Below are 9,289 nucleotides of genomic sequence, written 5' to 3'. Positions count from 1 at the left end.
TCGTCGAATGAATTTTGGTGCAAGCAAACACTAAGGACCCCCACTCTCTCTCTCTCTCTCTCTCTCTCTCTCTCTCTCTTTCTTTCTCTCTTCCTCACAAAACCTATCAAAATTCAACTTTAGGGGTTTATTGCTAAATAGTTAGGTATTTATAGTGATAGAAGTGGTACCATTGGCCCCAACAGCTAGGTACTTGCTAATATAACCCTATAAGGAGTTGTTTCTATGTAAGACTTCGATCGACACGCCATTCGGGCATGTCAATGGACGGGTATGATTAAAATTTAATTTGATGGTCATCGATCATCGATCGCGGTCGCGGTTATATCGATATGTGTATAATATTAATTTAGGTTAGCATCCTTAATTTGATCATGATCTAACGGTCTGAAAGCAATAATTTTTGTAATGATCAGACGAGAACAATTAGCTTAAGCTCTTGACAGATCCTAAAGGTATTCGAACATTTCATGCACCCACCCTGCGACCACAAGTTGAATGATTTCACGAGCAATCTTGGTCATTCATTTTGTGCTAGACATCAAGCCCACTAAGATGAACATCTTTATATAGTTTTAAGTCTAGCGACCTACTAACGAGCAGCCTAGAACGCTTGTTTGGTTAATTCGGGCATTTCTGGAATAGATTAGGTAGTGAAATTTCTCATGTGAGACAGGTAGGGTGACCTGCTTGCAATCAAAGAAAATGGTGATTCGGTCATAATCATTCTAAATTGTTGATTTTCGGCTAAAAGAATGACTAGGTTTATTTGGCTTAGATGTGTGAGATAATCTAGACCTAATCCATTAGTTATCTTATTTTTAGGTAGATTTTCATTAAACTGCAGTGATTCTGATTAAAGTGCTATGGGTCACCTAAATTTTGACCCTCAACTAATAGATCACATTGTTAGGCCTAATATTTTGGTGATTAGGCGTATTTGTTAACTTACTGTAGTTAATTAATTGAATTTGTGTGGTTTCTTACTGATAACAACTGCGTATATGCTAGAATTAAGTATTAAAGATCAATAAGTGACAAAATAAACTAATTCTAATGAAATTTTTTCTAATAATTTTTGAAATCAAATTTAGTATAAATCTGAAACATGACATGTCCACTTGAGCTTGAGATCTACCTTGTTATTGTGCTCATATCATCATGGGGCCCACATAAATTTCACACATCAAGAAATATTGTTGCTTACTATGTGATGCAGCACATTCCATGGAGAAAAGAAAATCAGGAGTGCTGACATGTAAACTTCGATGAGCCCTATCATGATGCATGTATTAAATTCATTATGTCCGTTCATTTTTTTCACACCATTTTAGGGCACAAAACCAAACACAAGGAAGATCCAAGGCTCAAGTGGGCCACACTACAAGAAACAATGGAATTGGATGCCTATGGTTAAAAACTTCTTGGGGACGTAGATTTCCTGCGAAAGCCTTTCGTAGGAAGTTCCTGTGCTGGGATGCTACGTAGGGCTTACTATGGTGTTTCTGAAAAATCTACTCCGTTCATCTATTTTTTCAAATCATATTAGGAGACGATACCAAAAATCAGGTGGATTCAAAACTAAAGGCGTGAGAAGGAAAACTGGAGAAAGTGTTTTTGACCGAACCTTCCTGAGCTCCATCTTGATGTTTATATGCCATCCAAACAGTTTATGTTGAGGGGAAAATCGGACGACCTATAAAATGAGCCGACTCTACAACCAGCATGGACCTAAGGGGCCAAACTGGGATACCGACTGGCAATGAAAGCTAGCCACCAAGCGGGTCGGTATAGCCATAGCTCCAACCAACCACTGGCTGACCTATTTAATAGGTCGGTATAACCATAGGTCGGCTATAGGTCGGCTTAGCCTCTGACGAAGACGATAACCTTTGAGGTCTGACTTAGGTAAATGTTGATCTATCAAACAGTTCACTATTGCCTATCCCTAAGATGTCACCCTTCTTTACAGACCGACCTTGTACCGAGCAACCAACTCAAAGACCTTCTGAGCAATCCGAAGATATCTCTTATGATCTCTGGAAGATAAGATCATATCCGAGGATCTCAGACGCCCATAACCATAAAATTGAATCCCGAAGATCCCGGGCTTCCATAATCTCAAAGAGGATCTTTACGGAAAGATCTTTAACATATCTAGCCTCCTAAACGAAGGATTCTATCTATGATGTGATCTTCTCGCTTGTATAAATTGGGAAGTCCCTAACCATTGTAAGGTATGGATATTGTATCTAAAATATGACCGGTGATTCTTTTCCAAAGGGATCATCTCCTTCAAAGACTTAAGGTCTTGACTTATGCATCGGAGGGTCCCCTGTACTAGCCAGGGTCTCCTTTGTCTCTCTTTTCCTATGTGTGCTAGTTCTCAAGAGTCTAGCAAGGAGGGCCTATTGGAAAACTACACCAATAGTTCATAAGTTTATTCCCATTAAGATGAAGGAAAAACACAAAATTATAAGCCTTATACTAAACTTTTGGGGCCATACAAATGTTTAAACAATGGTCACTGAATCTCCACTGTTTCCTATCGTGCGGCCCACTTGAGTTTTGGATCCACATATTTTTTATTCTAAGCTCCTAGAATGATTTGAAAAAACGGATGGATGGGGTGGATTTTTTAGAAACATCATGGCGGGCCCCACGTTGCATCCCAGCACAGGAACTTCCCATGAAAGGCTTTTGCAGGAAATCCGCGTCCTACCTACGGCAAGTGCTATATCATTGAATACCTACGGCAAGCGCTAGGAAACAGGTTGGCTACTCCCCCTGCCACCAGCCCAGTGGCTGGTGGTCGGTTCTTTGTGGGCCGCACCATGATGTATGTGTTTCATCCATTCCGTTCATCCATTTTTACAGATCATTTTAGGGCTTGGTACCAAAAATGAGATGGATATAAATCTCAGGTGGACCACACCACAGGAAAACAATAGTGATTGGATATCCACCATTAAAATCCTCCTAAGGCCCCCTGTACTGTTTATTTGACATCCAATATGTTGATTAGGTCATACAACCAAGATGAAGGGAAAAAAAAAAAATCTTCTTGATCCAAAACTTTTATGGCCCCCAAAAGGTTTTTAATGGTTGACCGTCATTCAACACTGTTTCCTGTAATGTGGTCCACTTGAGATTGTGATATACCTCATCTTTGATCTCATACTATAAAATGTTATGAAAAAATAGATGAACGACATGGATGAAACACATACATCATGGTCGGGCCCACATAGCACCGACCACCAGCCATTGGCTGGTGGCGGGGGGAGCAGCCAATCCGTTTCCCGAGCGCTGTACCACTCAATGATGGAGGATCTTTCCTCTACCACTTCTAGCCAGAAGCAGCCAGAAGCGCCGCCCTCCCTGTCCTCAGTCTGGGGACAAGGGACACGGATTGTGGGTACTTCTCCCTCTGTCCCGAGCTCCGGACATGCTGCGGCTCAGAGGCCACGTGATACATGGGTTTTATCCACACCTTCCGTCAAATTTTTCATTATACAAGCCTAAAATTGAAGTAGACCCAAGGCTCAAGTGTACCCCACGAAAGGATTAAATTCTTACAGTTGAAGACTTGTAATGGGCCACAGAAATTTTGGATCAAGCTGATATTTGTTCCTTCCCCTTCATCCACGTCTATATGAATTTTTGAACAAGGTGGATGGTAAATTACCATCATAGTAGGCCTTAGGAAGGTCTCAATGGTTGGCATCATTAGCGGCATTACTTCCTGTGGTGTGCTCCACTTGAACCTTGGATCTGCCTCATTATTGGGGTCAAAATCTAATATAACATGGAAAAATAAATGGGTGGTGTGGATAAAATCCATACATCAGGGTGGCCCCTCGTAGCCCCAGTCTGTCCCGACCTCAGGACACGCAGGGAAAGTACCCAATCCGCGTCCAGGGAAAGGATCGTCCATGGAGGACGCGGATTTCCTGCGAAAGCCTTTGGCAGGAAGCTCCTACATTGGGAACCTAGGTGGGGACCACCGTGATGTTTGTGAGAAATCCACTCCGTCCATCCATTTTTTAGACCATTTTAAGGCACGAACCAAAAATGAGATGAATCCAATACTCATGTGGGCCGAAAACATGAGGGTTGAACATACACAGTTGAAATATTTGTGGGGTCATGGAAGCTTTGAATCTGGCTAATATTTGTATTTTAAGTTCATCCCAGTATGAATGATGTCATGAACGGTATGGATGGCATGTAAACATCACTGTTGACCCTAGGGAGGTTTAAACGGTGAGAGTTTCTCTACCCACCTTTTCCTTTAGTGCGGCCCCCTTGAGTCTTAAATCCTGTTCACTTTTGGTTTCGATTCCTAAAATCATCTCACAAGACGGATGTAAGGAATGGATTTCTCATAAACATCACCGCGTGGCCCACCAAAGTTTCCAGCGCAGGAACTTCCTGCGAAAGCCTTTCCCAGGAAATCCGCATCCTACGTGTCTTATCCATTCTGTCTATCCTTTTTTCCAGCTTATTTAGGAACATTATCCAAAATGCGATACATTCCCACTCCATAGAAAACAGTGATAATTGGGACATTATCCGTAAAACGAGATAGATTCAAATCTCAGGTGGACCACTCCATAGAAAACAGTGATAATTGGACGTTCACTGTTAAAAACTTTTTACGGGCCACAAAAGTTATGCTTGAAGCTGATATTTGTGTTTTCTCTTTATAGTGTGTGACCTAATCGAGCCCTAGGAACATTTTAATGGTGGGTGTTGCACTTAAGATTTGGATTTGCCTTATTTTTGGTTCATGCCCTAAAATAATGACCCAAAATAGATAAACAGCATCGATGGAACACATACATCATGTGGTGCCCGCAGAGCTTTTCAGCACCGACCAGTACCAAGATATCTGTACTGGAGGGGCCACTACCGACTCCGAATCCATCGTTCCTCTCCCGCTCACACAACAGATCCTAGCCTCTGTTCTGTTGGGACACGTGGAAGAATGGAAGCGGTTTGGCCGGTGTACTGCACACCAGCGACCTGGCTGGTGTGTTGACATCACCAAGTTCTCTGGTCTCACCATGAGGTACGTGTTTATCCAAACCGTCCATCCATTTTGTGAGATCGCTTTAAGGTTAAGCCCGAAAATAAGACAACCAAATATCAAGTGGACCTCACTGCATAAAGTAGCGGGAGATTGAATCGTCTACCATTGAAACCTTCTTGGGGTCAATCAACCTGTTATTTCTTTTTCTTTTCATCCATGTTTGTGTGACATTATGAACATATTGGATGGAGAAAAAACTTTATGGTGGGTCCTATGAATGTTTTAACAGTAGGAATCATTGTCCCACTGTTATTTGTGCATGATGTGGTCCACTTGAGGTTTGGATATGACTCAATTTTGGGCACATGTCCTAAAATAATCTCTCCAAATGGATGGACGGTGTAGATGTAATAAATACATCATAATGAGGCCCACAAAACTTTGATCTTCTTTCCATCGTTCATTATGTTATAGGGCTCGAGGACTGTCGGACTCTTTTGCATTTGCCACGTATATACATGAGTGAGGTCACTGGTGTGCAGTACAACAACTAATCTGCTTCTTGGAAAGACACGGAGTGGAATCGAACAAGGTAATCATAATCACACAAGCAAATCCAATAGAGAACACTTCAAATTTAAGTGGAAAAACCTTTGCGGGAAAAAACCACGACACAAAGCGATGATGCACTATGAATAACAAAATTATGAGAGATGAAACCTTACCGATTGATGGAGACAAATCCCAAGTGCATGACTACGATATATTAATAAGTCAGTGAGACTAAGGTTGAACCCATAGGGACTTATTTTTATGTAAATTTTGGAACACTTTAGAACTAAAAATTGAACTAAAACTAATTTATTAATTTTGATTTAAGAAGTAATGATGTAATTGAGAAGAAAATCAACAAAGATAAAAAATTAGAATACTAAGGATCCACTTATAGTTATTCTTAATAATTTATTCACTTAATTCAATCATATAATTCAATTGGAATTGAAGTCCTATCCTATCCAGCCGGATGATAGAGTGGTTAAATCATCATTCGTATACCAAAACAGATTTGAATTTCAATTGAATTGGTTCCTACATAAACCACCAAAGTATTGATCACAGGAAATTCAAAGAATCTATCGTGTCCTTAGTTTACGATACATCAATGGATTTTAGAGATCAATCCCTTACAAAATAAACAGGCAATCATCCTTATCTTTCCTAAGTATCCAATGTACTCGGATTCGACGATGGATCAAAGTAAACTAAAAACAAATCTTCATTCAAACAAAATATAAACAATTATTCAACAATAAACAAATAACATGAATCAAAGTAAACTAAGACATGAAAAATAACTACAAGCTTCACTTCTTAGCCCTAGCTAAGAGATTTAACTAAATAAAGACATGATTGAACTAAACTCAAAAGAAAAGCATAAAAACTGAAGAAGAACCAAAGTATTGGAGAAGAAAAAAGACTACGAAGAAGCTCCATAACTCATCGTTTTTTCTCCTCTATCTTAATTTTTTTTAGGGAGGCTAAAATCACCCCTTTATATAGAAAAAATTTACACTAACATGAAACTGACTTCAATTTTATGTACTTATTTTATGCTTCAGTCGCACCGACTGTAGCCTTTGGTTGCATCTAAATATACCTTCGGTCTCACCGAATTTTGTTTCGGTTTCAACCGAATTTCTTAAAAATAGATTTGAAGTCTTGTATCCCTCAGGTCACACCGAACTCTCCTTCGGGGCACCGAACATGGTTTTGGTCACCTAATTGTCAATCCGAATTTCTTCTGAAAATCATAATTTTTCACTAGACTGTTTTGTGCACATTCGGTCGGACTGAACCCAACCTTAAGTGGGATCGAACAATCTGTTATTTCTATTAATGAACTTTGTGATTCTGCAAGCCTTTTCTTTCTCTTTTGCACTTAGTTTTCTTAGATCTTTGACACTTGAATCTTTCATTAATCGCATTCAAATCTTTACTTGGTCATTCTTTGAGCATTAAATCTTTTTTTTAATTGTTCTTTTCAACTTAACTCTCTAAATCACCTAACATAGGAAAACATATGTAAATAGATCAATTAAATACATCTATGTTTAAAAAAACTAATGCATAATAAAGGAAAAATATATAATATTTCACACTCAATACACTCCCCAACCAGTATTTTGCTAGTCTTGAGTAAAACATACGAAAAAACTAATCTCCAAAACCCAAATTTTAAACTTTTCTAAGAAAAATAACATTCTGTGCAATCATATACATACGTAAGTATAATTTAAAGATACAAGAATGTAATATTATCAGTCTAGAACCTAATATCACTATTAAACCATTAAACTAATTTATTTATTTTTATTAATCAATTCATAGAATGCATTCAAACATCAAGTTCTTAGTGTGCTATGTGAATTCCAACTTATAATCCATAAGAATTAGCCTTCTCTCCATAATATTAACTATGATAATTACCTCAAAGTGGTCAGATCAACACAAGATACTAATTTCGAACCCACCTTATTTTTCACTTATTTTTTCAGCTTTTTAATTTTTTCATCGACGTTTTTCACACCATCATTACTTTTTTCTTTTTCTTTCCTTTATTGTTTTCTCATTTAAGCACATGCAATAGGTAGTCATTTTTTATTCCACTAACCAGTCATTTTTCTTCTTTTCATACTAAGGTATATAAGGATCTCCAGACTTGGTTTCTAATACTCTAGAGTAATCATCAAGCTAAAACTAGGAGTTCATGCCAACTTTACAGAATATGAGTCAGATGTGAATTATGAACTGGGCTCAATTGATGTTTAAATTTTTATATCAATTAATTCATTAAAAAGAACTTGTTCAAAAATATATTAATAAATTAGGCTTTAGACTTTCAAAAATTACTTTATATCTAATCATCATACACTCAAATATATTTAGATACATAGAATATCAATCTTAAAAAAGAGTTATGAAATTTAAAATTTTACAGTTTTGCTAAAAAAAAAACTAAGAAAATACTAATTAATTCCATCCAATATCATCCCAATCTAAAATCTACTTTGTCCTCAATGTCTATGCTAGGATACTGATCTGAAGACAACTTACAGTTAATAGGGAATGAAGTACTGATTGAAATAGAATTTTGCATGTTGAAGCAGTACAAAACTCTTTCGACATAACTCTTCTAGGTTATCGAGACTTTCCTATTCTTCCATTCTCCAAGTACAGTTATCCCAAAACCTAATTAACTATACCCAAATCATTCATATCAAATTCCTTAACCAAAAGATCTTTTAATGTTGCAATAGTATCTCTATACTAATACCTGCAACCAATATCTCATCTACATATAATAACAAGACAATAAAGCCACCATTACCATAACTACAAACATAAAACCAATGGTTTGCCTCATATTTTTTACATTCCAAGCTTACAATGAAGGAATCAAACTACTTATACTAACATATTGGTGCTTACTTTAAACTATATAACGATCTGTTCTGCCAACAAACCAGATTCTACTTATTTTCTTCAATAAAACCTTTGGGTTGAGTTATATAAATTTTTTCATCAATATTCGCATGCAAAAAAGTATTTTTGACATCTAACTACTCTAGCTCTAAGTCAATCATCGCTGTTATACTCAATACAATATGAATAGTACTCAAACGGACAACCAGAGATAAATTTTCATTAAAGTCAATATTGAATTTTGAGCATACACTTTTACCACTATTCCCGCTTTCTATCTTTCAATGTTACTCTTGATATCTTTTTTTAGTTTGTAAAATCATCTACAAGCAAATAATCTTCCACCCTTTAGGTAATTCAACTAATTCTCAAGTCTTGTTCTTATGCAGAGCATCCATCTCCTCCTCCATGAACACTCTCCATTGGCTAGCATCCACAGAATTGCATGCCCCTCACTATGAACGAGGTTCATTCTCTTCTGTCATACAAGTGTAAGCTGTAACATAATCCTTGAGCCAAACAGAAGGTTTTGTAGCTCTCTTTGCTCGGCATTGATCACTTTGAGTTTCAACATCCGGTATCTATCTACATGCTTTTTATCAACTTCAACTTTGACGATATCATCAAATTGTTCCTTCTGAATCAATGGATTGATTTTGAATACTGTTTGAAGATTTTAATTCAATGATCTCTTGTGACTCTGAGCTCGACAATTTTATGTCTTTTTGTAACGAATATTCATTACAACCACATCTCGGCTAATCACTAACT

This window comes from Magnolia sinica, chromosome 19, assembly GCF_029962835.1.
Source record: "Magnolia sinica isolate HGM2019 chromosome 19, MsV1, whole genome shotgun sequence".
Classification (NCBI taxonomy): domain Eukaryota; kingdom Viridiplantae; phylum Streptophyta; class Magnoliopsida; order Magnoliales; family Magnoliaceae; genus Magnolia; species Magnolia sinica.
This window is presented reverse-complemented; position numbering follows the sequence as displayed.